Raw genomic sequence first — 17,773 nt, 5'->3', positions numbered from 1 at the left:
TAGCATTTAGACAAAAGCCAACTAATTTTATTTACAATTTATTAACTTCCCGCCCCAACCCTTCCCCCACCTCGAAACTGCCTTCATCTCATCTATTCTGAATTGAGCTGGGGTGACCTGCTTGAGACTCCAATGGCTTTAATATTTATTATTTGCAGAGGACAGCAGCTAGGATGGAGCAGATCCTTCCTACACACCCTGGGACATTCAAGTAGGCAGAAATGTATGTGCAACATGGCTTTGTTCATAGCAAAAAGCAGGACAGAAGTGGCTCTTTTGGGTGGATGGCATTGACAGGACAGAAGCCATCGACACAGGCTTAGGGGGGCTGTATGCAGGAGATCGGGAACAAAGACCCCCTCGCTGCCAGTGCTTGGAAACCTGGGTAGGATGGCTGGACACATGAGGATGGTTTGCTGATTTTCAGCACAGAGATGAAACTACTGACCCTGCTGCTGTCTGGCCTAAATAAAATCAAATAATCAACGTCACATGAAACGTCACCAGAAAGTAGGAAACAAGGGTAAGCATTTGCAGCACTGACTCAGTACTGAGAGACCCTGGATCAAGCCCACAGACCGAACCAGCCAGAGGAGAGAGCTGAAACGACCCCCTCAGATCCCAGAAGGTGCCCCATGTGTTCAGCCCCCATGAGGTCTCTTCTGCTATTCCAGCAAAATTAAAAAAATTGAAAAGTTTTTTCAAGGCCAGCTAAATTCCCATGACAGTTTCTGCTTTGGTGAAAAAGCAAGCTTGCCATCTCCACCCTGGCCCTCTGCAGCGAAGCAGGCTTGTGGTCTCACCCCTGGATCATATGGAGTCAGCAGGAGCTTTCACCTGCCTAAGGACAGGACCACACTGGGCTGATGGAGACCATCAGGGCCAGACCGCCACCATGGAGGCTCTTGGGGTGGTCTCCTGTAAAAAGGCAGATGAGAATCTCTTGCCTCCTCCAAACAAGCTCTGCAGTGGCCAGCCAGCCCTGCTGCTTTTATTTTGGCTGAACCAGCTTTCCAAAATCCAGCCACGTGAGCATCTTGTCCTATCCGCGAGACCCTCTCCTGCCACCGATGCCCTGCTCTCCCACTCCCCCCACTCTCCCAGCAGGAGATGGGGAATGGCCAGCCCAAGCAGGAGCTGCTGATGGGAGCTGCTTCCCGGGGAGGGAGCACCCCACAGCCCGGCCGAGCTCCCCGCTCCCCACGCAGGGCTGGCGGAGGAATGTGGTTGAAAGCCAAAGAGTTGTCAGGCTCTCCTGCTGCAGATTTGCCAGGAGGTCTATAAAAATGTCATTGTCTCTCAGCTGCTGGTGATTATATTCCCCTTTACTATGGCTGCTGGTAATATGTATGTGTATATATAAGGGGGGATATCATTTCTGCACAGTGCTGGCCTCCCCCTGGCCTTTTTCAAACAATAATAGACTAAATATAAAGAGACAGAAGCCGTTACTTGGCTCTTTAACCGGTGCCAAGGAAAATGAATAATTAAGAGTGTATTACTTGCAATGAATTTATACTGATGCTTTTAAGTTAGGACCCACTAAGACCCTTTTTAAAATACATCATTCCCCCTTCATCTTTCAAAAAGACTTCATATTCCAACCTAATACTTTATAGCAGCTACTGTTTAGATCTGAGTTAAAAGAAAGGCAGGCTTTAGGTTTCCATTACTAGCCAGAAAAAGAGCTTGGGCGTAAAGGAACGAGGCAGTTAATCTGTTAGGTCTGTGTTCTACCTGCCTGCAACTTCACATCTCATCAGCCAGAAAAGGTCACTTGGGGATCTTCAGTGCAAGTTGCCAGAAATGTGGTTCTCAAGAGAGAAAGAACAGACACCACCACCACCATCCCCCCCCCCCCCCCCCATCCCCCCCACAAAGCTCACTTACATCGATGCTGGTCCCAAACACGAAGGTGCTGGGGAGCAGCTGGTCCCAGGGGAATCCACAGAGACGATGAGCTCAACTGACATTTTTTTTTCTTTTTTGGGGGAGCATCTCAGTGTGAATTCAGTGAGATTTAAAAAAGAAATGGTACATCACCCTCTGCTCTATACCCAGTCAAGGTTACTAGTGGGCAAAGCCTGGCAACAGAGGGGGACTGTCCCTGTGCCCTTGCTGCTGGAAGCCCGAGCCTGTGGCATGCCAGTCTAGCAGCCTGGAAAAGGGTTTGATGGCTGGGGAACCCCGGGGGACCTTGTTTAGTGAAGGGTTGCAATCTTTGGGGCCACCCATTTGGAACCAACACAGAATTAATTTCTCAAGGGGAGAAATCAGTGCTGTGTATTAAGGAAAAAAATAACACCCTCTGCCACCTTCCCCTAATTGCATGGCCAGATGAGGATTTGGTAGGCAGCTGTCTGGTGTGGGAAGCTTTGTGATGTGAAACAGATGACAGCAAAGGACCAACAGCGAGAGGTTTAGGATGCTCTGTTTACAGAGCTTATTCAAGAAAAGACCGGAGAAGCGACTCGATCACAAAACCTGCAGAGAAGGCTCTGAAACCAAGAGGCAAGGATGCAGCAAGGGTTAGTGGCTGTCAACCAGAAGTTAAACAAAACTGTCTGGAAATGAGTGCAGATTCAGAAAACTTGGCTGTCTTTACACATGCGTTCAGTCCCACATGAGCACCTTAACAGAGAAGTAATTTGTGGGAATCTCGGACCTGAATTATGCAGAAGGTCAGACTGGATCATCCCTGGGGTCCCTTCTGGCCTTGCAAAAGGTTTTTGCAAAGTGGGTTTTTGCAAAAGGCACCTGGTGGGGTCTATTCCAAATGCGAGAACCCAGCTGTAAGGTCTGCAATCAGTGCCAAAAACACGGGGCAAACACATAGACGCCGGTGGCAATATAAAACCAGGGCCTGAAGCTCTGTCCAGCTGACTGCTGGGCACTGACGCTATGCCAGTAAGGATACCTGACTGCTCCGGCAGGGAGGGCCGCACGCCTTCCCAAACTCACGTTTGCCCAGGCTGGTGAAGGTATAGAAAAAGCCTGTGGGAAGTGCAAAAAGGACTGAAAAGTCCCTTTTTCACAGGCAGTTCAGCAGCAGCCCCTTGTGATTGGCGTGCTGCGGTGCAGTTATAAAGCTGGAACTGCCATGAACCACGCGCCCTTCATGGTAATTCTCTGGGTAACACCCTGGCAGTGCTCTGAGAAGGCACACGAAAATACTCATCGTTAGAGGAAGCCACAGAAAGCTGTAAAGTGACGGTGGATTTGTCCCAACAGTTTGCAAGACCTGAGTTAATACATCTTCACGTGATCCAAAAATCCTTCCCAAATTTTCCTAATGAAGAGACCACTCTGCCACTGAAACTCGTACTTCCAAATGTGAGGTGACTTAGCTTACAGAAATGATAAAGAAAACACAAATTACATCAGCTCTTCCAGAAGAGCAATAAAATAGTTCCAAATTACGTTTGTTTTCATTTGAAGAAACATTTGTGGAGCATCGTAGGTGTCCACCAGAGATCTCCCACTCACAGCTGCTTTTTGGCAGCTCCATTACAGCAGCCAGCAAGTTGTTACGTTTAATGAATCTGTAAGTCCAGTAGGTCTCATGAATCAAAGGTTTCTCATGAATCAGTCTCTTGCTGGAAAACACAAGCTCATTAAGCCTCCAAACGTTCTATCTAAAACATCTCCCCTTTGAAAGACCTCTCATTGAGGTTTCTTTCTTTCCATTCAGCTCCATCTTTCTCTCGTCTCCATTCAGCCCTGGGCAGTGCCCGAAGCGGAGTGACGCTTCCCATGCCATGGAGTGGGCAGGTCTAACCTACATTGTTCTTATTTCTTGCCATCGTCCGAAGGAGAATCTGTCATGCAAGAAGCTGGGCAAAGAGGGGTGTCCCGCTCACGTGGGACACTGGTAAGAACAGGGGACTAAAAGGGACACATTTGGGTTTGATACTAGCTAAGTGCCGTTTAAAAATGTGGATCTCCCTGTAGCTCAGTTTTCCCTGATGAAAATAGTTGAAAAAAGGAAAAACTTCAGCCAGACTCTCCTGCAGCCTAAACTGCGCTGAAGGTCTTTGCTCTTCAGGTCCCACAAACATCTGAAGTATCATCTGTGCCCTAGAGGGATGTGGATACTGGCTCAACCTCCCCAGAAAGTGGTGCTTAGCACAAAGAATGAACCCTCTCCTCATCCCCTCATCTCCATCATCACAAAGTGATCTTATGGATCTTGACCTCCCCTCAGCATCAGCAGAGCAGTGGGTAACGCAGGGAAAGTGAGCCCCTTGCTGCTCAGAGCCCCAGACCGACCAAGGGGAAAGCATGCCCCGGGTATAAACACCACGCTGCTCGACTCCAACAGTTGCAGATTCATTATTTTTTTTCCCCCAAACAACTTTGTAATAAATAAGACCTTAAACTGAAATTGCTCTTTAGAGAAAGGCTTTTCCACTGGGCGAGCTCGACACACAGGAGCAGTATTTGCAGGCACTCGATGCCTCTGATCCCAGAGGCGTTAACCACACGACCGGTACCCAGGCGATTTCAAATTTCTGTTGAATATTCCTACAAGTGCCACTCCTGAGCTGATTTAACACTGTGGCTGTGGTGTCTAATAGCTCTCCAGTGATTAATAACAGCCATTTGTTCAAAGCTAACAGCCCCAGTGTGACAGTAACAGATAAATTAGCAACATTAAAAATATGCTAAAGAAAACATTTATGTACTGGATCAGTGTAGTATGTGATAGTAATACACATCAGTTGTGCCAATAATGAGCTATTAATGATGAGTGCTATATGTGTAAGCAATTTTTGCCCGGTTCTCCTGTTATCATTCTGACATTGTTCATATTGAGCTTGATGAGATGGGCTAGTTCTTATGGACGTTAATGTTTTTTATGTGCTCAGGCATGAATATTGCAAGCAGATGGTGGGAGGAGCAAGAAGAAGGTATTGCATTGTATCCCTATCAGTTCCGTTTGTCACGGAGGATTCAATGTGCCAAGTAATATTTGGGCATAAATTATAAGGCTGTTTACCAAATTACATCCCCAGCATTAGATGTCACGCAAAACATTTTAATAATGCAAATTAAAATTCTTCTGTTCAACAGATCCCAAGATGCTACACTTGCCTACCAGAAAACACTGCAGCACACTGCTGCCTGTGGGGGTGGCCAGCAGCCGGCTGAGGGGGGTCAAGCCCACACCCTGCATGGCAGCCCGGCTCCCAGCCAGGTTCCAGCCCAGAGAAAAGTGATTTAACCAAAGGTTTGATGAAAGCCTGAAGCTGGCCTGAGCCACATCCTCAGGGCAGGCTGAGGAAAGCAATCTGACACATCTCCACTTGATCATGTGGAGCCTGCGGAAATAATCCCAGGGCATCACAGCACCCATCGGGTCAAAAAACCTGCCAGTGCAACTGGATGCACCTTTGTGTTGTGGATTATTCTCTGCTCATGACCCCAAAGAAGAACATCAGATTATTGTGTTCTGTTCAGCTGCTGAAGCAAGAAAGGAAGGTCCTTTTGCCGAAATTACACAATGCGATACCAAGCCCCGGTAAAAACTGGTGTATTGTTAGGATGGATTGGCTTTTATTTCTCTTGTTTCCACCACTGGCATTCAGGTGCATGCCACAGGACAGCACAATCTACAGTTTTCCCTGTACCTAGAATTATATGTGATTATAGGTACATACATATATAGGTACATATATATAAAAATAAATAAAAAAACCCCAACATGCAATAGATGCTGCTGGATGTCTCTGTTTTGGTGGGAACAAACTATTGTCAATATTCCTGAGCAAACCTTGCAAGGCAAGCATAAAACCTGAGATTTCGGACTCAGCAATAGAAAACCCTGAAAACAGTCCAAACCCTGTTCCCAGATCTGTACGTACAGGCTCCAACCACGCGAGCAATGGCTGCTGGTGTAGTCTGAGAGCAAAATCTACCTGTGATGTGAATTCTGCGCGGCATCTCAGGAGACGTGTCTCCAAAGGGCTCCAGGTACAGGACCGTGCTGTCAGCACACCCGGGCGTGCGGCAGCTGGATGCGGAGGCTGTGCTGACAGATCCCTGATCTCATTGTTTTGAGCAAGTTGTTATAGAGAGTTCAGCCTCCGCTCGACAGGCACATTGCAACTGAGATATTCATGAGAGAACTATTTATCTCTCTTGTCAAAAAGTAATGGACCAGGATGATTATGCTTGTTTAATCCCATCTAAACACTGCTTCCAAGTTAGGTCTTGCTTTAGGTGTTTGTTTAAACACTCCCATTTTCCATTTTGAATTTTTTTGGGGGGAAAAAAAAAAACCCAGACCATTTTCAACCATAAGCTTCCCATGTAGCTGAAAACTCATTTCTTATTTAAGAAAAAATAATTACTTTAGTGAAAAATTTCCAACTACCTTTTACTTGGGATGTTCTCCTCCTTGGGTCTCTGGTGGCTTTTGCAAGGGAAGGACTCAGCCTGGGCTGGGAGGAGCACAGCCTGCAGCCCATCCGCATCACCGCTGTCGAATGGAGCCACCTGCTCCCGCTCACCCACCATGAGCCTCGCCAACCCAACCATGAGTGAGCTCATGGGACAACCATCCCACCTCGAGCATGACCTCACGGCTTAACAGCTCCTTGGCTCCAGCACGTGGGAAAATGTGAGCGCTTCCCTCTGCTCCTCAGTCACAGTTCTCAGTCTTCCCCAGGAGCCCAAACCACCCCTGAGGACTACCCAGGAAGCAGCATGGTCTGGTGAACAGAGGCAAAGACCTTCACCTGGGTTTGCTGTGATTTATACCAAAGAGCTTCCTAACTCAAGCCCTAATTCTCCCACCTGGTTGCAGCAGAAGCTTCCCCACACAGGCTTTGCAGCCCTGCCCTGCACAGCATCTCGGTACTGCTATTTACAAACACGGCTGGTTGTCATTGCCTGTTCCGAGGCTGCTTCTGCAGAGACACGGAGATGTCACCTGAACCTCACTCTTGAGTCACACAATCTAAAACCTGGGACCTGCTGCCCCACAAACACCAGCCTGCAGCCCTGGAGCAGCAGAGGAATATCAATGAGTCACCTCAGGGTCAATGCTTACATCCTTTTTATAAACTCATACAAGCAGGAGAATCATATTTCAGGAGATCTGATTTGAGGCAGAAAAAGGCACGGAAATACATTTACCTAAGGAGAGAGCATGGGAACAACAGGCCAAACGCTGGCTGAGCAAATGAACACTTTCAAATTACTGTGCTATGTAATATTAGTCCTGCAAACATGGCTGGATTTTTTTTTTCTTCTCAATTACATGACTCCCGAGTCTCTTCAAAACCGGTGGTGCTGCAGCTTTGCTTTCCATCTAGGGTTTCTGCCCACAGTCCAGCAGGTCGAGACATCACGGTGTGCCAGCAGCTTGGAGCTACCCAGCAAACCTGCAGCCCCCCACCCCTGCCCAGGCTGAGAGGGGATGCCCTGATGCCCTGTGATTCAGCACCTCTCTTTGCTGTCGTGCAAAGCTGCCATCTGCTCCCATATTGCACACCACCCCAGGCTGTTTGCATGCAGTAGGAACAGGTCAAGCTTTTTTTTTTTTTTTGTACCCCCTTGGGCAATGCATCCCTGCAAGTCCTGAGCTGCAGGGAGCTTCCCGACACATCTCACAAAATGCCCTTTACAGATTAACGTGGGGCGCAGGTTTCAGCTGAGGTCATTTGCTTGCTGTGGCAGATTTGTGAGAAGGGCAGCTGTGATCAAAAGGATCTGGACAGGGCACAGAGGCAGTCACAGAACCTTCTCCAGATTTAATGGACATGAGGAACTGCACTGAAACTTGGCCATTTGGTTGGACATGAGCACTGAAACTTGGCCATTTGGTTTTGCTTTGAAGGCATGAGTTATGGCTTGTTCCCAAACCAGCAGGGGCAGATGTATCTCTAGATGCAGATGGTGCCAGAACTCAACCCTAAATAACCCGTTGCTGTTGCTGACCATGGCTTTAGCTGACTGACATTGGGAAGGGCCAGCTCTTGCTGGAGGCCAGTGCTGCACAAGCGAGACAGGCAGGGACTTAGATGGCAGATGTCTACCTGGCTATCACAGGCCTGGTCCTGCTATGCCTTAATTTCATCTCTGCTATCAACCCAGCCAGAAGCTGTGGCTGGCTGTGCTGCCACTCAGAAGAGAATTCCAGATTTCACTCATTCAAGCCAAATCCCAACCTGGCTAAGGAAAAACCGAGCAATGCAGATCAGGCCTATCAATCACTTGGACTGGCTTTCACATTTCTTGCAGGCAGCAAAAGCCTTAATAAAGATCAACTGCTGGAGGTTTCCGACATTACTGGAGAAGTTTTCCAGGTTGCTGGTGGCGCAGAAGTTAACCAGAACCCAGTGCATATGCTGGAGCCGCAGGGCTGAGGAATGAAGAGGACCACAGGGAGCTGAGCCTCAGCCAAGAGTGCACAAACCACCCAGAGCCCCGTGGTGTGCAGGAAGGGCGAGGAAAGCGAATAGCTCAAAAGGCTGGAAAAAGCAGCCCAAGGAGTTGCATGGTGGCATTGGAGGACAATAAACCCCCAAACATGCGTTCAGATTCAAGTTAACTCTTCATTGCAAAGGAGATGGAGTCAAACTTCTCCTGCTTTCAAGAGTCATCCGTCCTTCAACCCTGAGCCCCCGAACAGTGAATTTAAGCCTCTGCGAACAGACGATTTCAGTTGCCCTAGAAGCAGCTCCCTAAACCCAGCACGGACCCAAAGCACGCATCTGTGCACCTGGCCAGAACGGGTTTGATGTCAAGACAGCTCAAGCTGAAGCACGTTGGCTACAACGCAAGGGAGACCTGAGGTAGCCCCGCAGAGCTGCCAGAGCTCGGCACATGCACGGGCTGTGCCCAGAAAAGCAGCGCTGGAGAGGCTTCTGCAGCAGCCCAGCCATGCACCACCCCCCAGCCCAGCTGTGTCCCCCCCAGCAGCCAAGCCATGTCCCCCAGCAGCCAAGCCATGTCAGCCCAGCCATGTCCCCCCCAGCAGCCCACTCTGCCCCCCAGCAGCCCAGCCTCCCCCCTCTCTGTTCACACGCAGGCATTGTAACGCAGCTGATCAGCCAGTGCCCAGATATTTCCTTCAGCATTATGAGGCAGGAAATCTGCCTGTGCTGGCAGTGCAAGCTCATGTTGCCGACCTTTGCCCTGACGGTGTGAACATTGCACGCTCCCTCTTTCCCTGTCGCTAGCTCTGCTCTGTATGTGAGTCAGTGCAAGATGCTTATCCTTTCCTGGCTTGTTTCAGACCAAGACTTATTTGCAAAGGCCCAACTGTCATCACATTTATTTTTCTTCCTCATGCTTTTCTTGGCCTGGCGTGCTGGGCAGCGATGGTATGCAGATCCAAAGGACCCCAGATGTGCTATGAAATGATGCAGAAGCATCAATATTTTCACTTCAAATGGATGGGGTTTTCTGCTGATAGCCAACTCGTTGCAGTCAAGGTTGTTTAAGGGCTTGAGAGAGAAGAAAAGCACTGATGGAAACGAAGGAGGGAAGAAATGCTTGAGTGCAACGGTCTGAGGGAGGTGACTTGGTTTAACAGGGCTGATTATGATGCAGAAATGGAGTTGCTGAAAACCTGCTCCCCCGACTTCACTGCTGATAAATCTCTGTGCTTCGCTATGAATGACTTAAGCAGCAAATCTGACAGAGGCACGTTCCCAATAGCTTTATTTTAAAGGCATTGCTTCTACAGAGCACGCTCTGAAGGGTCTGCAAAGGTGGGGCCTGATCCTGCCAAAACAGCTCCCTGTACTGAGCTGCGAGCATCCACGGGGGATGCAGGTCGGTTCTCTGGAGCAGAGCCAGAGGTGGTGTGGTGCAGTGAAAAGAAGAGAGGGGTGGGAGGCTCAGGGGCAGGTTTGGAGCCCAGGTAGCCCAGTGGCACACAGACCAATGGCAGCAGCTGCTCCACCTTTATAAAGTCATTATTGATGGATGGACTGGAATAAAAGCAGAATAAGCAAGTCTTGAAACCCCCTCCAGGTTACAGTCACACCAACCACCTTGTTTACATTAAGACCAGTTTGGTTCAGCTAAGGTAAGGCACAGCTGTGCTAGATCCTGTGCAGACACCGGGACCCATCCTGCCCTGGCTAATCTATGTCATCAAGAGAGAAAGGAGGTGGGAGAGGAGCACGCTTACCCTCCCAGGCAACTTGGAGGCATCCCAAAGTCTGTGCCTCAGTTTCCCGGTTAGAAAATGGGCATAGCAATACCCACCAATTTTTAGCACACACCAAAAAGCTCTGTGTCATATTCACGTGGTTTTACCATTAGGGCAATATTAGGATGTGCTGGTTCAAACTGCAGGAAAACAGCTAGGCTATAATTAACTACAGCAAAACCTTGTGATCAGGTATAGCTTTGATGCAGCTCCATCAGATACAGACCTTCTCTCTTGAAAGAGGAATTGATGTTCATGTAATACAGCCCTGCTCATCTCCCAGGGGCTTTCAACCGTGTGAGGGACCTTAGAGCCAGCTGTGTGATGCTTTCCAGCTCCAGCACTCCCCAGATTTTTAAACCGAGCACCCTCGGTGTGATTTCTTTTGATTTACTTATTATAGAAGTTTTTTTTAAAAGCCTCTGATCGTCTGGGTTTTGTACATTGCGTGACACTGGGAAAGAGAAATTTGGGCTGTGCAGCTTACTTCTAGTGCAGTTCCAGGACACATTAACACCAAAGGCAGGAAAGTATTCCTAAGTAGTAATAGCTTAAATAAAAAGGAGAGAAATGCAAGCCAGAAAAATGGAGAAACAGAAGTCTATCAAAAACATTATTAATAAAGGAGAACAAATACACTGAACAGACTCTTTCAAATGGAAAACCGCAGATACTGCAGGGCACTTTGCCTGCTTGCAATAAATGGAAGGTGGCATGAATTGCTACATGCCATCAAGGGGAGCAGGGCAGCGTGAAACCAGTGGAGTACACTGAAAGAGGACTTACGCCCAGAGCCAGGTGCTTTCAACAGAAGTTTATAATTTCTCATTCATTGTTAAACTTCACATTTCTCCCTGCACTGGCAGATTCAGGCTTCCATGGGAATAGAGCAAACTTCACCCCCTTCACAGACGGACTATGAAGGAAACAGCCCCTTCCCAATCAGGGGATTAAAAGTTACATATATATATCCAAATAAGAAATGAATACAACATTCTTGTTGAGAGCAAAAAGGTGTTTTGAGCTCCCACTCATAGACAGGAGACAAGCGGGCCTGTGAAGAGCAAAGCAACGTACTCTGTTTTCCTACCGATGCGCGTCTCCACCTCAACTGATTTTGCAGCTTTGGCTACGATTTCTGTCATCTCTGCCCACTCCTATAAGTCCCTCTCTTGTTCCTTGTACAACTTCCCTCACAGGACAATTTGGCTGTGACACATCAGCTGCCATGCTCGGCTGCAGGAAAGCATTACAGCGAACTTGAGGCTGTCCAAGCCTCAGCAGGATCTGGGCTTCCACCACCACCACCACCACCTCTCAGCAGCCAATTTCCCATACAGATACACAAATTTGTTATTTAGTTTTTACCTTCCTGTCAAATTCAGTTGAAACCGGGCAGAGCGTTCAAGCATGAGAAGGGGCACAGGGCCAGACAGAAATACACATCCCTCCACCAGCTGAAATGCTCAGATGCCCTTTACCAGGCGGACTCAAAATATATTTCCTCCTGATAGAGGGAAAAATGCTCACAGGAAGGTCTGTGGTCTCACAAACAAAACTCTGGCAGCCGCAAGCATCCCTCCTGGATGCTCCCTCAGATCCCAATGTCAGCAACATCTTCTTGCTTTGTGCTAAAATGTTTTTCCTCTGCAAACAGCATTTCCCAGGGTGGAGACATTTTCAAAGATGTTAATTTTTCCCAGATGCTGAGAATATAACATGGGGGGCAGAAAAAGAGACCTCACCTGCACCCAGTCCTGCCCTGTATGCAGTATCCAGCAGTGCCCAGTACCTACACCTAGGCAAGGATTATAGGGGGCAAGGCAAGAACACAGCCCTGCCATCCCTGGAGAGGCCTCAGCTCCCACTGAGCAGCAGGATGGGAATCTGCTGAGCTGGAGACAGTCTCTGAGCCTTGGTCCCTGCAGAGGAAGAACCCAAGCAACTGGGTTGCTCCCCTTGCTACAGAAAGAGGCAAACAGCTCCCATCCCACTTGCCAATGTGACCAGCTGAGGGATGAGAATGACCCTTCCAAAACCAGATCTGATATTTGCATTCAGCAAGCATCCAGACAACATTCCCAGCCACACTGCTCGCCCACAGTAACTCACGCTATGAGATTTTAATTGACAATATACATTTTTTTTCCCTCTGCAACATCTTTTTGCTTAAGTCTAGCTTAATCTACTTGACCAAAGAAATAGCAGCTGGAAAAGCTAAATTTCCCCTTTGAACTAGTAGTTCATGCCTGGCTTACCAAAAAATGTATTCAAATCCGGTAATATTCATCATAAAACTGCAGGGAAGGAAGTGGGAAGGAACCTGGGGGCATCATTCCTCAAGCATTTAAAACCAAAGCTTCATGTCACTTCCACGAGAATAAAAGAAACTATTGACCATTTGATGGCTCCCCTTTATAATCAATTCAGAATTAGGCTTTGAATATTCATTTGGTATTTCTGCTCCCCACGTTTTGCTTGCTCGAATGGAAATGCATAGAGAGGACTTCTGTGTTGATTTGCAGTCCCTTCACAAAGCACCTTCTGAAACCCTGCGACCAGGAGTAGCCACGGACCACCAGCATGAAAATACCTGAGCCAATCTGTTCTCCCTTGTCTCAGTCCAGGATTGACTTGGCATAACCCATTCCTGGCCAAAATAAAATAAAATAATAATAATCCCCCAATGCCAGTGCTGGTGGGTGCGTGCAACCTCTTGTTTCCCTGCTGTTGATCCAAACAGCCCTCTCCATAGTCTCAGGCTGGAACATGTCCTGAGCAGCCAGTTTCTCTTTTGTTTGGCAAGAAGAAACATCGTTTTTTAAATCATGCAAATGAGGAACAAGTTCCATGTATAAAATAAACAGACAACCCATTTTTCACCTGTAATTGTTTTTTTGCCACATTAATAAAAATATGGTGCATATTATGGCTAATGAATATGTAAATGAGAGATGATTAATAGCTTATTTGGAGAGAAATGGGTAGATTCATTTACCTTCTGTAATTCCTCTGTGCTTCCCATCTTCTGTTCGATGTCCTTCCAGCTCCCATCTCTTAACGCCTGAACTGGGTCTCTTTGATGCAATGAAATAGAAGAAAAAATATTGTCCATATTAAACTCGAGACATGCCCAAAACATTTGTTTTTTTTAATTTCTTTGAGGACATCTATACCATGCATGGAATAAATCTCCCATCACCCTAAAACACTTGGGCTAAACAACCTGGCCTGGATGTAAAGTTTTAGGATCTGTGTCCCAGCTGGATAAATAAACCTGCTTGCCAAGGTGTCCTCCCGTGGGGGAACCTTGGGGTGTGAGCATGGGCTGGGAAAAGGTTTTCACTGAAAATCTCCTTTGATAGGTGCCTTTTTCCATCCTTTATGAGATCCGCGTCTATGAGCAATACCCCTTGTTTAGATAATATTATGTGATTTTGGTTTTACTCTGGAAGCTTTCTCCAGAAAGTGTCTGGTGGCAAAACATTTCCCTCTCTCATGCCCCGCTTTTGTATAAAGTCCACCCTGCCTGTGCTGCCTGTCCCACATAGACCCCTTTCAGCCTTGTTTCATACTCTCTGGCACCACAATGGCAATATGGACCCCAACAAAACCCTCAGCCTTCACCCTGAAAATGCTAACTAATTTGCGTTAATTCGAGAGCTGGAGGTGAGACCTGTCCGAGCCCTTGGAACACCAGGTTGCATTTATTGGGCAGCTGAAAGCCCAGAGGGGTATTTAGCTTGAGGGGACACATCCTCCTGCACATTATCATCTCATGTGTGAGACTGTTTGGGCTGCAGTCCATTCACAGGGAGTCCCCCGCATCCTCCCAGCATCACTTCTTTACCTTTTCTTTCGCAGAGGAGCGAGAGTCCGTTTGCTGCTGCTATAAGAGCAAATGAGGCAACCTGGCAGGGAGGTTAGGCTACCGAGCCTGCAGGAGGCATCTCTCATCAGCTTGTGATCAGGAAGGCAGCGTGGCTGTGCCTGCTCGCAGGCGTCCCCAAACCGGCGAGGTGGTGCAGGAAGAGCCCTTGGAGTCTGTGTAATGGAAAAAATGCAAACCACTTTTCAGTGGAAACACTGTGAATTTTTGTTAAAAGCCAAATGCTTCTTTTCTTTCTTCTTTCTGAATTTCCCTTGCTTTCCAGGCTCTATTTTAAAGGAAAAGTGATCAGGGAAGTTTGCTGCTCAGAAGGGCACTTGCAGCTCATGCCCATGCATGACTGCACTCAGGGCAGCCTCCCTGTTGCAGGAAAGGTCCCTCCTTTCTACATTTAAGCAGGGCTGTTATGAAAAGCCAATTAGTCCTCCTTTTCCCTTGAATTACTAAGATTTCACCTGAACCGTGGATTATCCTCTAGCTTTTACCAGTCTACACAACTCAGGGTCAGCACATGCTGGGACCGCTGCAGCTCACCCAGGGCTTGACCAGGGGCCACCCGAGCGAGCAGGAATCACACAACCCGGTGCCTCCTCCGCAGCATGGGACTGCTAGAGCCAACAAAGGCTAATTTTTGAGCCATGATGATGAGGTGGGCTGCAGCAGAAGCGGGAACTGGACTGTTTGCAAAGTCCTTTAGCAATGCCCAAGGTCCTCACAGAGAAGCCCGGCTCCTGTGAGCACCAGCGCCGGCTGCGAGTTTGCTGGGCTGGGGCTGTCTCACGCCGCAGGGCTACGCGGGACAGAGGGAGCAGCCCCTCCAGGTTGTGGCAGGACTTTGCTCCAGCATGCCCGTTCATTCAGTGTCTGCATCATCTAGCAAGGGGTGCCACTCACGCCGTTCACACATGCTTTTTGGCTGAAATAAAACAGCCATGCTGAGACACCACCCCACCCCCCCCCACCCCCCACCCCCGAACTGCTCGGTACAAACCACTTGAGCGCAGGCACTGGGGTCAAAGGAATTTTCCTTTGTTTCACTGCAGTTTGGTGGGTTAAAATGGGCAGAAACCAGTGCTTGGCAGAGATTTTTTTTAAAAAAAAGATTTTTAATTTTTATTAACTGACTGGCTGCAGATTGCTAAGAGGCAACTGAGCTGGTCAGGGTCTTATTTCCTTCCCAGCCCCCCAGGACACACAGGTGCTGACTGCGCAGCGTTTTGGAGGACCTTGCATTAATCCTTTCCAACCCTCTTCCCATGCCCTGAGCTCACTGTCGGGACACACACACCCTCTCGCGGCAGCAGTTCACCCTTCAAAGGGCCCCGGCTCTGCTTTGTGCAGGCTTCGTGTCTCCCTGGTGCGACACGTGCAAACAAGGGAAGGCACCAGTGTGGGAATGACCCGCTGCATCCATCATACCCACCCTCCCCACAGCCCCGAGACCCTTTGCAAAATTAGGAAACTCTTCCTGCAGCTGCTGGGAACAGCTGGATTGGGTTGCAGAATCTTTTGGAGGAGTTGCTGAACTGGGTGTACCTTACCTGAAGGACTGTGGGTGCTTCATTTCTGTAGAATTCAAGGTTTGATTCTATTTTGGAAAGAAGATTTCCAGTGCATATTCACATCTGCCCCTTCCCTCCTAATCCCAGGGTGGTCATTTATCCCTACAGAGCCTTCAGCCCTTTCCCAGCCTTCTCCTATATCCAACACCATGGGCTTATCATAAGCCTCAAAACAAAAAAAAAAGCTTTCTTCAGCTTCCAGAAACAGATAACTCCTCAAGAACATCAGCTTTCCAGAAACACACAAAACTAATTTTTAGGCCTCCTAGTTATTGGAAAACACAACCCAAAAGGCAGCTCCGAAACATGGCTCAGATAACTACTGCTTGCATGAGCAGAGGTGATGGAGCCAGCCCTCCCTTCAGCTCCTGGGCTTGCTGTGGTGTCCCCAGCTCAGGGACAGCAGGACATGCCCAAGGTCACAGGGGAAGAGCCAAGGGAAGACTCAAAACATCAGCTCCAAAGCCCCCACCTGACTCCCTGCAAAGCACTTTCCTCTTGTCTCACCACCCTTCCCCACTGACACCCCTCCTTGTGCCCCTGCGAGGACAGGGGGAGGGACTGTCACCCCGCTATTTCATGAGGGCTCCTGCCTGAAAGCAACCAAAAGGTCCCACACAATCACTGAAGATAAACACAGATATATGCAACGGGAAGGTTTCTCCTGAACCCTGATGGAAGATTCTCAGATAGCCATGGATACAGGCACACATCGGGGCTTATTAACAGCTTGGGGGGGGGGGGGGGGGGGGGGGGCAGCCCTTCCCACCCGGCTCCATCCATAATGGATGAGGCTTCAAAAGCCCATGAGTAGCCCAGGAGAAGGCAGCTGCTGTGAATCTCTGCTCCTGCGCCACGGGCAAAGGAAGCAAGCGATCCAAGCACAGAAGGAAACAGGTCTTTTATCCATCCCCTTTCAAGGGGGATTCCCATTAAGGGGAAAAAAAAAATTATCATGAATAACTGGATTTCTGACCTGCAGCCTGGTTCAGCACCATGCCATGCTTACTCATCCACGTGTCCTTTCCCGCACGCCTGGCTCCAGCATGCTGCACCGTACAGCCAGATATTTTTAATTGGAGCAAGCAGGCGCAGGCTGTCCCTTGTGTCATTGCGTGCACCCCGCTGAGCCAAGCAACCTGCAGGGTCGCAGATTGAACCCAGACATTGCCTAATTTCCTGGGTGAGCCCAGGCAGGCAGAAACTCAGCAGCAGAGCTGGCTACACACCCGCCATCAAAATGGAAATTTAGCTGTAGACGTGTCACTGGAAATTAAAATTTTTGCAGGGGAAAGAAAAAAAAAAAAAGAACTATTATTAATCATTTGTTCCAATTTTTCATTAAAAGCAAGAATTTTCCTTAAAGTAAATGTTGGTTACAGAAAAGCAGCTGTTTGTTTTGTTTTCTCTAACCAAAACCAGAAGATTGGTCTTGAAAAAGTTTTTGAAAACCAGCTGCTTTGGTCAATAAAGCAAAAACAAAAGGAAACTGTTGCAATGATTAAAACAAACGTTTCTCTCTGAACTTCCAAGAATATAAAGAAAAGACACGATTCAATTGATTGTAGTCAGTATTTGAATCACTTGACACTCCGCAGATGATGAGTATTTGCTGCCTGCAGCATCCCAGACCTCTGCAGCCCCTTCCTGCTCCGGGTGTGCCGCAGTCTCAGCAGGACGGGATAACAGCCATGCGTTGGCAAAAAAAAAAAAAAAAATAATAAAAAAAATATTCCTGTGCCCAGGCTTTCAAGGACCAAACCCACAACAGGACAGTAATTGTCTCTTGTTGGTATTAGATCTGAAGCCCTTCCAGGCAGCCCCCCAGCACCACGTGCATGGGGAGCTTTCGCATGGCTGCGGGTGCAGAAAGGACCCCCAGAGCCCTGAGCTCAGCTCCAGTTGGTCACAGCTCATGGAGACACGTTGGGAAGTGCTGTGCCACAGCCCTTTGCAATCCCTTGGTGCTTTCTTAGTTACCTGGACTGGTGTTTCCATCTCCCCCACCTTGACCATAGTTCTGTCTTTCCAAGGCTGATGAAGTTAAGCAGATCACTCTGGCAGACTTGTCTCTCTGGCTTACTCGCAGCATTTGAGTCACTAGGAAAAAAAAAAAAAAAAAAAAAGAGAGAGAGAGAGAAAAAAAATAAATCA

Source organism: Falco biarmicus, chromosome 1 (genome assembly GCF_023638135.1).
Source record: "Falco biarmicus isolate bFalBia1 chromosome 1, bFalBia1.pri, whole genome shotgun sequence".
In the NCBI taxonomy this organism is placed as follows: Eukaryota; Metazoa; Chordata; class Aves; order Falconiformes; family Falconidae; genus Falco; species Falco biarmicus.
The sequence above is the reverse complement of the archived record's forward strand: the minus strand, read 5'-3'. Positions refer to the sequence as shown.